Source organism: Podarcis vaucheri (assembly GCF_965113315.1).
Source record: "Podarcis vaucheri genome assembly, chromosome: 9".
NCBI classification, from domain to species: Eukaryota; Metazoa; Chordata; class Lepidosauria; order Squamata; family Lacertidae; genus Podarcis; species Podarcis vaucheri.
In genome coordinates this window covers 76,282,420-76,294,899 of record NC_138767.1, presented here as the reverse complement: position 1 = coordinate 76,294,899, position 12,480 = coordinate 76,282,420, and the positions used below count along the sequence as shown (strand labels likewise).

Below are 12,480 nucleotides of genomic sequence, written 5' to 3'. Positions count from 1 at the left end.
GATTTTTTTTTATTTTGTTCCTCATCAGTTAGGGTAGGCATGGTCAGTCCTGCTAGAAATTTTCTGATTTCCTTCTCTGGTGGGTTATGGGAGGTGTATAGGTTGGAGTAGAATTCTGCAAATTCTGAGGTTATTTTTTTGGGGGAGAATGTTATGTTGCCATCTTTTTTGGTGATGCAGTGTATTCTTGTTTTGAGTGCTTTTTTCCTACATCTATTTGCTAGTAATCTGGAGTTTTCCCCTCCATATTCATAGAAACGTTGTTTAGAGTATAGAATGTTGATCATTGTTTTGTTGATTTCTAGGGAGTCTAGTTCTCTCCTTTTTTGTTCTCTAAGTTTGAGGAGTTTTTTAGATCCTGTTTGTTTGTAGCGTGATGAGAGGGATGTGATGTCTTGTTCTATTTTGCTAATTTTTGAGGTTTGTTTTTTAAGGAATGCTTTCTCTTTTATGCAAGCTCCTCTGGTGACCGCTTTCATTGCATCCCATACGAGGGGAGTTGTTATATTGCCTACATCATTTTCCTTGAAGTAGTTTTGGAGAGTTTTTGTGAGACTCTCTCTAATTTGTTTGTTTGTAGTTAGAATGGGACTGAAGGACCATGATTGGGTGGTTTGTGTTCCTTCTCCTATTTTAACGGTGACTTCTACTGGAGCGTGATCTGTGATTTTAATGTTACCTATGTTTGTTGATTCCACTGAGGGGATCAGACCCTGTGTGAGCAAAATGCTGTCCAGTCTGGACACTGTACCATGGCGTCCGGATTGGAATGTATGGCTGCTGTCTCCCGGGTTTTGCTCATCCCAAATGCCGTAGAGACCCTTGCTTTTTAACATTTTTAATAACCTGTAAGAGTTCCTAGTTGTTGGGGGTTTCCTTTGGAGGAAGGTTGCCCATGGGGTTGTAGGGTGGATGTTTTTCAGGGATATACCTTTCATATTTAGATTGAGGCCCCCTCCTAGGATTGCTTCCCCTTCAGAAAAGGAGAGGAATTTGTTTAGTGTCTTCTGAAATAATTCTAGTTGTTTCGAGTTTGGGAGCCGACTGTCAGTTTGATTTTGCCATCTAGTGTCCCTTTAGCAAAAATGAATCTGCCTTTTTTGTCCTTTAGGACTGTTGTGGCAGTGACGTTCAGGTCTCTGCTGAGTATTATAGCTACGCCGCAAGCTTTCCCTGAGCCTCGTGCGACCCACTGTTGACGGGGGGGGGGGTCGTTCAGGAGTTTGCTCCCTTTGGGTGGGTTGTGTATTTCTTGCAGGAAGGTGATGTGTGGTTTCATGGTGTTTATGTATGAGGTGATGCGTTTACTTTTTATAATAATAATAATAATAATAATTTATTATTTATACCCCGCCCATCTGGCTGGGCCTCCCCAGCCACTCTGGGCGGCTTCCATAAAAACCAAAAATACAATAAAATATCACACGTTAAAAACTTCCCTGAACAGGGCTGCCTTAAGATGTCTCCTGAATGTCAGGTAGTTGTTTATCGCCTTGACATCTGCTGGAAGGGTGTTCCACAGGGCGGGCACCACTACCGAGAAGGCCCTCTGCCTGGTTCCCTGTAGCTTTGCTTCTCGCAATGAGGGAACCGCCAGAAGGCCCTCGGCGCTGGACCTCAGCGTCCGGGCAGAATGATGGGGGTGGAGACGCTCCTTCAGGTATACTGGACCGAGGCCGTTTAGGGCTTTAAAGGTCAGCACCAACACTTTGAATTGTGCTCGGAAACGTACTGGGAGCCAATGCAGGTCTTTCAAGACCGGTGTTATATGGTCTCGGCGGCCGCTCCCAGTCACCAGTCTAGCTGCCGCATTCTGGATTAGTTGTAGTTTCCGAGTCACCTTCAAAGGTAGCCCCACGTAGAGTGCATTGCAGTAGTCCAAGCGGGAGATAACCAGAGCATGCACCACTCTCGCGAGACAGTCCGCAGGCAGATAGGGTCTCAGCCTACGTACCAGATGGAGCTGGTAAACAGCTGCCCTGGACACAGATTTGACCTGTGCCTCCATGGACAGCTGTGAGTCCAAAATGACTCCCAGGCTGCGCACCTGGTCCTTCAGGGGCACAGTTACCCCATTCAGGACCAGGGAATCCTCCACACCTGCCCGCCTTCTGTCCCCCAAGAACAGTACTTCTGTCTTGTCAGGATTCAACCTCAATCTGTTAGCCGCCATCCATCCTCCAACCGCCTCCAGACACTCACACAGGACCTTCACCGCCTTCACTGGTTCTGATTTAAAAGAGAGGTAGAGCTGGGTATCATCCGCATACTGATGAACACCCAGCCCAAACCTCCTGATGATCTCTCCCAGTGGCCGCATGTAGATGTTGAAAAGCATGGGGGAGAGGACAGAACCCTGAGGCACCCCACAAGTGAGAGCCCAGGGGTCTGAACACTCATCCCCCACCACCACTTTCTGAACACGGCCCAGGAGGAAGGAGCGGAACCACTGTATAACAGTGCCCCCAGCTCCCAGCCCCTCAAGACGGTCCAGAAGGATGCTATGGTCGATGGTATCGAACGCCGCTGAGAGATCCAGCAGAACTAGGAAACAGCTCTCACCTTTGTCCCTAGCCCGCCGGAGATCATCAACCAGTGCGACCAAGGCAGTTTCAGTCCCATGATGAGGCCTGAATCCCGACTGGAAGGGATCCAAATGGTCCGCTTCTTCCAGGCGTGCCTGGAGTTGTTCGGCAACCGCTCGCTCAATCACCTTGCCCAGGAATGGAAGATTTGAGACTGGGCGATAGTTGGCCATCGTGGCCGCATCTAGAGATGGTTTTTTAAGAAGCGGTTTAATAACCGCCTCTTTCAGCGGGTCTGGGAAGGCCCCCTCACGGAGGGAAGCATTCACCACCCCACGAAGCCCATCGCCCAGCCCTTCCCGGCTTGCTTTTATTAGCCAGGATGGGCAAGGATCCAGGAGACAGGTGGTTGGTTTCACTCGTCCAAGCAGCCTGTCCACATCCTCGGAGGCAACAGATTGGAATTGATCCCACTCAACTTGACCAGACAGAACTCTTGCACTCTCCCGCCCCGGCCCTGCTCCCACGGTGGAGTCTACTTCTTCCCGAATCTGAGCGGTTTTATCTGCAAAAAACTTTGCAAAATCATTGCAGGAGAACATGTGGCCCGTACTGGGCCCCGATGTTGCAGGTGGTTCCGCTAAATTGTGAACCACCTGAAAAAGTCTCCTGCTGCTGTTTTCTGCAGATGCAATAGAGGCGGTGAAGAAATTCTTCTTCGCCGTTGCTATCGCCACTTGGTAGGCTCGACGTTGAGCTCTAACCTGTGTCCGGTCAGATTCGGAATGAGTTCTCCGCCACCGGCGCTCTAGCCGTCTCAACGATTGTTTCATTGCCCTCAGATCCGTGGAAAACCACGGGGCTGTCCGGGCTCCATGCAATCGGAGAGGGCGCTTCGGAGCCAAACAGTCAATAGCCCTGGTTAACTCCACATTCCAGCGGGCCACCAGGGAATCAGCTGAAAGGCCATCAACATGGGATAAAGCATCCCCTACCACTCTCTGGAAACCATTTGGATCCATTAAGTGGCGGGGGCGGACCATCCGAATTGGTCCCACCTCCCTGCAGAGGGGATGGGTCGCAGAGAAGTCCAGTTGCACCAGGAAGTGATCTGACCATGGCACTTCTTTCCCAGCCCCCTCACATTTAGTGTAATTGCTTTTAGGCTAGCCATCTTGCTTATCTATTATGTAGGGTGATTCCTTGCCAACTCATCCAGGTTGTCCTGTGTCTCTCACTTTGTGTTGTTTAACAAACCAATGGGGTTGCACTGACCTAGCATGTGGTGGGTGGGGGATTAGTGGGATTAGGATCAGATTTGGGTTAAAGAGTGGGGGGATAGGTTATATAGAGTATCCTATATGTAGTCATATAGGTGTTTGTTAGGGATATTTTGGGCTATCTGGCATTTAGCCAGTTGGCCCTGGGTCTCAGCTGGTGTGGATGGCCTAGTTCAGGGGCAGATCATCCTCCCTGTCGTTTGCGATAGGGGGTAGTCAGTGAGACGGTGTTAAGCATCTTTGTGACGCCAATGTCGTGTATAGGGTTCATAAGCAGTGTTGCCAGTGTTATTAGCAACATGTTATTAGCAATATGTTGGGGTGGGGATGTGGGTGTTGATACACTCTGGTGCCACCATTGTGCTGATTGGGTGTCAGATTTTAGCCTGTCTGTGGGTTGTTGGGTGGTGGGGAATATGGTTTGAAGTCATCTGGACTGGCGTTGGTGGAGATGCAGGTCTGGGGTGTGTGTGCTGATGGTGTTGGCTATATTTATGGCCTAGGGGGAGGGGGAAGGAAGGGGGGAATCACCAGTCCTTCAGTTTGAGGTGTTTTCTGGGTGCTTCATTCAGCTGTGGTTGTTGTTGTAGGGTCGTCCATCTGTGATGTGTTGATTTGGTTGATCCTGGTCTGTTGCCTTGCGCTGTATGTTCGGCAGGATGCTTCTGTGTGTGGTGGTGGTTGGACGTGCTGGTTTGCATTGTTGTGTCGCTTCTGTTGCTTCTTTTTCCTCTTTACTGTTGTCCAATTGTTTGGTGTTGTTTCCTCGTGGTGGTCATGACTGTCACTTGGTGGGTCTGTCGGTTGCCATTCCAGTGGAGGGCCGAGTTTGAGGTTCTTCAGTAGTTGCAGGGCTTCAGGTATGCTGGTAGCCGTGTGTTGTGTTGTGTTGTGTTGTGTTGGTTGGTTGGACATCTTTCCGCAGGGCCTGCAAGACAGAGTTGTTCCACCAGGCCTTTGGTCAGGGCGCAGCCCGACCCCCTCCTCTGGCAATCTGCACAGAATTTTGCTTAATGGTTGCCACCAATTTGATTTTAATTAATTTTTATAATGAAATGTTTTTAGAAAGTTGGATTATTTTGATTGTTGTTAGCCGCCCTGAGCCCAGCTTCGGCTGGGGAGGGCGGGATATAAATAAAATTTATTATTGTTGTTGTTGTTGTTGTTACTATAAGGCGGAAGGGGAAGCCCCATCGGTACTTGATCCCTGCTTGTTGGAGGCGCTGGGTGCATGGGCGTAGGTTTTCCCTCTAATTTAGGGTGTCCTGAGATAAATCCTGTAAGGCCAATATGGGGTTGTCTCCATATCAAAGGCTTGTTGTTGAGTTTCTGAGGTTGTTCCATACCTCTTCTTTCTTTTTGTAGCATGTGAAGCATACAATGATGTCTCGTGGGGGGGCGTTGGGTTTCGGTATAGGTTTTAGGGCTCTGTGAGCCCTCTCTAGGTCGTCTACCTCGAGTGTCAGGTTTGGGATTGTATTTTTCAGCCAGCATACAATTAGGTCTGCTGGGCTTTTCTCCTCCACTTTTTCAGGAAAGTTGCGGAAGCAGATGTTGCAGCGTCTACTATGGTCTTCTAAGTCTGCCAGTTTGATTTTCATGGCTGTGTTTTCCATATCTACTATTTCCAGGTGGCTTTCCAGTTTAGCCACTTTATTACTGACACGTGTGTTTTCCTCTGGGTACTTCTCTATTATTCTTTCTTGTATTTGGTTCGTCTTTTCTAGAGTTTCCACTTTGGCGGTCATGTCACTGAATGCTTTGAGTAGTTCTGTTAGTCTCATTTTCACTTCCTTCAGTTCTTGTTTTGTTGGGTCGTTGTCATCTTGGGGTGTGTGTGTGTTGTGTTCTTGGTGCTGTTTGCCATCTCCCTGGTTGGTGTCATCACATTCTCGTTGGTGTTTTTGGTTTCAAATTTTGCTTGGCATCCTCTTGGAGCAGGGAGTGTTGTGGTTAGGAGTTGTGGTGATTCCTGGGTGTTGCTGATCTGTTGAGCTGAACAGGCGTTGTTGACTGGTGGCTTAGATTAGGCAGTCATTAGTGTCCCCTCTGGGCTGTGCTTTAAGAGCTTCTCTGGGGTTCCTGCAGTCGCCTCAGCAGTGTTGCTGGGGGGGGGGGGCAGCCAAGCAGACAGATGAGTAAGACGGTTCACATAAAGGGGCTGGTAGGCAGGGGTATGAGAGATTAGTGGGGTGGGGTCAGAGGGAGAGTGTATGTTTGGGGGGGTTATTCGTGGGTGCACCTGTGTGTACACGTCTGTGCACAGATCCTCACGAAAGGAGTATTGGGGCCCAGTCGAGGGTGGAGGGAGGGGTTAGGGGTTCGTAGTAAAGAATTAGGAATTTAAGGTTGGCAAGGATGTGTTCAGGAACAGAACCCAGCAAAGCAGTATAGAGGTTGAAGGTGAAAAAGGAGGGGAGGAAAGGGGGAGAAGCAGGGGAGGGATGTAAGTGAGAGTAAAGTAAAGAGGGGAGAGAGAAAAGGAAGGAAGGAAGGAAGGAAGGAAGGAAGGAAGGAAGGACGGAAGGAGAGGAAAAGGGGGGAAGACACAAGGAAAGATGAAAATGTTTGGTTGCAGTGGTGGTTCTAGTAATAGTATGAGGTAAGACCCCTGGGGGGGATTGTTAATAAAAGTGTGTGGGGAGGTATGTGTATGTAGATTTTAGGGTTAGGAGGGTAAGAGAGACTAGAGAAGCAGACTAAATCAAAGAGGGAAAGGGGCAGGGGCGGGGGCGGGGGCGGGAAGGTGAGAGATCTGAAGATGTTGAAGTTGTGATGCCTGGCAGTATATCAAATGCCAAAGGTAAAAATAATGTAGAAATGAAAATGTATAGAGAGCCCTTTTGAGAGACGCAAATTTAATATAATAATGTGTATGTGTTCTTTTTAAAAAGGAGGGGGGAAGGGGAGAGAGAGAAGGAGAGGGGGGAGGGGAGGAGGAAAGGAAAATTACCGCCCAGTCAGTCTGACATCAATACCAGGGAAGATTCTGGAGCAGATCATTAAGCAAACAGTCTGTGAGCACCTAGAAAGGAATGCTGTGATCACCAATAGTCAGCATGGATTTCTGAAAAATAAGTCATGTCAGACTAACCTGATCTCGTTTTTTGACAGAATTACAAGCCTGGTAGATGAAGGGAACACAGTGGATGTAGCCTACCTTGATTTCAGCAAGGCATTTGACAAGGTGCCCCATGATATTCTTGTAAAGAAGCTGGTAAAATGCGGTCTTGACTATGCTACCACTCAGTGGATTTGTAACTGGCTGACTGACCGAACCCAAAGGGTGCTCATCAATGGTTCCTCTTCATCCTGGAGAAGAGTGACTAGTGGGGTGCCACAGGGTTCTGTCTTGGGCCCGGTCTTATTCAACATCTTTATCAACGACTTGGATGATGGACTCAAGGGCATCCTGATCAAATTTGCAGATGACACCAAACTGGGAGGGGTGGCTAACACCCCAGAGGACAGGATCACACTTCAAAACGACCTTGACAGATTAGAGAACTGGGCAAAAACAAACAAGATGAATTTTAACAGGGAGAAATGTAAAATATTGCACTTGGGCAAAAAAAATGAGAGGCACAAATACAAGATGGGTGACACCTGGCTTGAGAGCAGTACATGTGAAAAGGATCTAGGAGTCTTGGTTGACCACAAACTTGACATGAGCCAACAGTGTGACGCGGCAGCTAAAAAAGCCAATGCAATTCTGGGCTGCATCAATAGGAGTATAGCATCTAGATCAAGGGAAGTAATAGTGCCACTGTATTCTGCTCTGGTCAGACCACACCTGGAGTACTGTGTCCAGTTCTGGGCACCACAATTCAAGAAGGACACTGACAAACTGGAACGTGTCCAGAGGAGGGCAACCAAAATGGTCAAAGGCCTGGAAACGATGCCTTATGAGGAACGGCTAAGGGAGCTGGGCATGTTTAGCCTGGAGAAGAGGAGGTTAAGGGGTGATATGATAGCCATGTTCAAATATATAAAAGGATGTCACATAGAGGAGGGAGAAAGGTTGTTTTCTGCTGCTCCAGAGAAGCGGACACGGAGCAATGGATCCAAACTACAAGAAAGAAGATTCCACCTAAACATTAGGAAGAACTTCCTGACAGTAAGAGCTGTTCGACAGTGGAATTTGCTGCCAAGGAGTGTGGTGGAGTCTCCTACTTTGGAGGTCTTTAAGCAGAGGCTTGACAACCATATGTCAGGAGTGCTCTGATGGTGTTTCCTGCTTGGCAGGGGGTTGGACTCGATGGCCCTTGTGGTCTCTTCCAACTCTATGATTCTATGATTCTATTCTATGATTCTATGAAAAGAAAGGAAAAGAAAGGAAAAGAAAAAGGGAGGGGGGAAGGGCACCAGTGGCAATAGCAATGGGGGGTAGTATTTTTATTTTATTTTAATTTCCAGAGAGGATGGTAATATTGTAGTTGCAGGACAATGGGGGAAAGGTAAGGCTCCCTCCTCAAAAACAGACAAACTAAGAAACTAAAGGGGGACTAAGAGGAAAAGAGGAATAATAATAATAATAGTAATAATAATAAAAAGGATTTTTTTTAAAAAAGTAATAATGATGATAAAAAAGTACCGCATTTTTCGTCCCATAGGACGCTCCATCCCATAGGACGCACCTAGTTTTTTTGGGGGGAAATAAAGGAAAAATTTCCCCCTTTATTTCCCCCCCAAAACCAGGTTGGGGAAACCGAACCAGGTTGAGGAACAGCGGGATGGCGGCGCTGCGCCTCCCTGCTGTCCCCCAAGCTTGTGGGGCTGGCTGATGTCTGCCCGGCGCGCGGGGCGCTCTGTGCCTCGCGCACCGGGTGGCAGGCTGCTATCCGCAGCGTGGGGAGCCCTGCGGGGAACTCCTGCAGGGCTCCCCACGCTGCGGATGTCTGCCCGGCGCAAGGGGCGCTCTGCTTCAGGGCGCCCCTCGTGCCGGGCAGCAGACTGCTATCCGCAGCCTAGACAGCCCTGCGGGAGGTGCTCCCCACGCTGCGGATGTGTTCCCGAAGCGCCGGGCGCTCTGCTTTCAGTGCGCTCGGCGCTCCGGGAAGCAGGCTGCTATCCGCAGCGTGGGGAGCCCTGTGGGGAACTCCCGCAGGGCTGCCTAGGCTGCGGATGTCTTCCTGAAGCCTGGAGAGCAAGAGGGGTCGGTGCGCACTGACCCCTCTCGCTCTCCAAGCTTCAGCGAAAGCCTGCATTCGCCCCGTAGGACGCACCAGATTTCCCCTTCATTTTTGGAGGGGAAAAAGTGCGTCCTATAGGGTGAAAAATACGGTAATTAAAAACAAAGTGCTTCCCCCTTAAAAAAAAAAAAAGAAATGGGGATAGAGACTGGGGTAAAAATAAAACGAAATACAGAAAATAGGGAAAGTATGTTAGTGAGGGGCGGCTTGTCTCGTAAAAATAAAGTAATAAATATTGGGAGGGAAGGAAAGAGGACAACAGCAACAGCAAAAAGTCCCCTCCCTTTTGGGGGGGTGGAAAATGTGTTTTTAGGTAATATATGGATGTATTTTAAAAATGGTGGTAATAATAATTTAGCGAAAGGGCTGAAGATTTAGGGAAGGGGGGAAGGAAAAAAAAGGGGGAGTTGTTGTTTTTTTAAAAGGGGGTTAAAAATATATGAAAAGGGGGGAGTTTTGTGTATTAAAATAAGTAGAGGATAGAGTTAATGAGAACAATATAATATAAAAAAGTTGCTTGGTAATATGTTTTTTTAAAAAAATAGAAGAAAAAAGGGGGAAAGTAAAAAGCACTCGCACACAAAAAGGAAGTAAAAAAAATAATTGAAAAAAGCAGGACAGGGTTTTGCGCAGCCTTCCTCTTGCTTTCTTCCTGCTTGGGGGGGAAACTTGGGTCAGGCTCAGCCACGTGTCTTTTCACGGCTTCCCTTGCCCTCCCGGCAGCAGCAGCAGGTGGGGCTCTGTGTTTGTTTTTTGGTCCCCCCCCCCCTTTTCTCCCCTCTCCCCTCTCCTGGCTTAGGTCTCCGATTGTCCCTGGGCAGTCGGCCGGGTGGCTGAGTGTCCTGGCTTTTGTACCTGGCAGCTCCCTCAGTTGCTGTGCTGGGCTCACCCGGTTCCTTGTCGGTTCTGGCAGCAGCAGCAGCAGCAGCAGCAGCAGCAGTCCCAGCGGCCCGGAACCAGCCAGGTAACCCAGTTGATTCTGGCTGGCTTCAGGAGCTGCTTGCTGCCGTGGCTTCCGCCATGATGCCTCGCCGGAAGTCATAGGACATAGATATTTATTATTTAAAAAAACCATTACCAACAAAACCACGAAATGGAGTGGCTACAGAAGGAGACCTTGAATTAGGAGAACTGTTCTAGTGGCAGTTGGTTCGGGTCACTGAGACAGCTCCTCCATGTGTCCTTCCTGTTGCCCAAAGATTGGCAGGGGAAAGGGATGGAAATGGAGAGTTGAACATGGGGTAAGCAGTCTAGCTCTGGTTACGTACTTACCGTATTTTTTGCACCATAACACTCACTTTTTTCCTCCTAGAATGTAAGGGGAAATGTCTGTGCGTGTTATGGAGCGAATGCCTGCGGGTGGCGGGGGGGGGGATCTGCTGCAGTCGTGAGCAGAGGATCCATGGTTCCCCTTCCTTCCCTCCTCCGTGGTTACAAAGCATGGATCCACATGGATCCTCAGGATTTTTGCATTGGGCTACTCCAAACTCACTGTCAGATCACATGTCTGTGGCCACAACATGAACCACAAAAATCATTCACCCACTGTTTCGTTTAGAATATTTTTTTCTTGTTTTCCTCCTCTAAAAATTATGTGCGTGTTATGGTCTGGTGCGTGTTATAGAGCGAAAAATACGGTAATTCATTCCGGAGGTCCCTTCTTAACCTGAAACTGTTCTTAACCTGAGGTACCACTTTAACTAATGGGACCTCCCACTGCCGCCGCGCCGCTGGCACACAATTCCTATTCTCATCCTGAGGTAAAGTTTTTAACCCGAGGTACTACTTCTGCGTTAGCAGAGTCTGTAACCTGAAGCGTTTGTAACCCAAGGTACCACTGTACTTGAAAATTGTTTATATGAGCACATTTCCTCCCTTGCAGTGAGTTCTGGAATATTCAAAAACCCCAACATGAATGTTATCTGCGGGGTAAACAACTCTTTGCTTATTTCCTGCAGACTTGCTCCAAATGGCTGAGAATGCGGCTGCCACTCTGGTCATTGACAATGGCTCTACGACATGCAAAGCAGGTTTTTCAGGAGAGGACGCCCCCCGGGTGGTCTTCCCCATGGTTGTGGGGAGGCCCAGAGACCAAGATGCCATGGCAGGCTTAGGACAGGACAGCTACGTGGGGGCTGAGGCACAGAGCAAGAGGGGCATCCTCACCCTAAAGTACCCCATCGAATATGGCATCGTCAGCAACTGGGATGACATGGAGAAGATCTGGCACCACACCTTCTACAACGAGTTGCAGGTGGCCCCTGAGGAGCACCCAGTCTTGCTCACAGAAACCCCCGATAACCTGAAGAACCACCGTGAGAAGATGACACAGATCATGTTTGAGACTTTCAGCACGCCAGCCATGTACGTGGCCACCCAGGCCGTGCTGTCACTCTATGCTTCTGGCCGCATCACCGGGATTGTCATCGACTCTGGGGACAGGTTGACCCACACGGTGCCCATCTCTGAGGGCTATGCCCTGCCCCACACTCAGAGGCCCATGCCCTTTGGGGGCCATGACCTGACTGACTACCTCATGAAGATCCTGTCTGACAGGGGCTACACCTTCGTCACCGCAGCCGAGAGGGAGATAGTGCGGGACATCAAGGAGAAGCTCTGCTACGTGGCCCTGGACTTTGATCAGGAGATGGCCACAGCTGCCTCCTCCTCCTCCCTGGAGAAGAGTTATGAGCTGCCGGACGGGCAGGTGATCACCATTGGCAACGAGCGCTTCCGGTGCCCCGAGGCCCTCTTCCAGCCCCACTTCCTGGGCTTGGAGTGGGCTGCTATCCATGAGGCAACCTACAACTGCATCATGAAATGCGATAAGGACATCCGCAAGGACCTGTTTGCCAACACGGTGCTCTCTGGTGGTAGCACCATGTACCCCGGCATTGCTGACCGGATGCAGAAGGAGATCACATCCCTGGCCCCCAGCACGATGAAGATCAAGATCATCGCCCCGCCAGAGCACAAATATTCGGTGTGGATCGGGGGCTCCATCCTGGCCTCTCTCTCCACCTTCCAGCAGATGTGGATCAGCAAGCAGGAGTACGATGAGTCTGGCCCATCCATCGTCCACCGCAAATGCTTCTAACAATCCAAGCAGCCAACCTCTTCTGGCCAAGTCAATATATATTGGGGCCTTGCTTCTATCTGTTGAATTCTGTCCTCTTACAGGATATTTAGTATTTATCCAGTTCTTGATTTGGCTCCTGCATTGGGCAACCTTTGTCCACCGCTTTGTCAAGGCTTGTCCACAGCTGCACTCTTAATAATAATAATAATAATAATAATAATAATAATAATAATATATTATTTCTACTCCAGGCACTCTGATTGATTGTGTACCACCTTTGCCTTTTCTTTTTTCTGATTCATGTGGAGTTCAGTACTTTATTACTATCCATTTTCTCTGTCAAACAAAACTAGCCAATAAAGTCATGCTAAATGAAGTAAAAATTGGTGTGCTTCTTGTAGTAA

General features: G+C 48.9%; 1 pseudogene across 3 annotated transcripts in view; it reads left to right on the top strand.

Moving 5' to 3' along the window:
• Window positions 1–12,480, top strand: part of LOC309540522 (actin, cytoplasmic 3 pseudogene) — a 20,876-nt pseudogene extending 8,396 nt beyond the window's left edge. The window contains exons 1-2 of one of the 3 annotated variants that reach the window (XR_014224551.1): window positions 9,940–9,961; window positions 10,956–12,480. The product of XR_014224551.1 is annotated as an actin, cytoplasmic 3 pseudogene (transcript). Of the gene's footprint in view, window positions 1–9,939; window positions 9,962–10,052; window positions 10,239–10,955 lie in introns of those variants that run through there. The other 2 variants (XR_014224552.1, XR_014224550.1) reach the window with 2 other exon arrangements.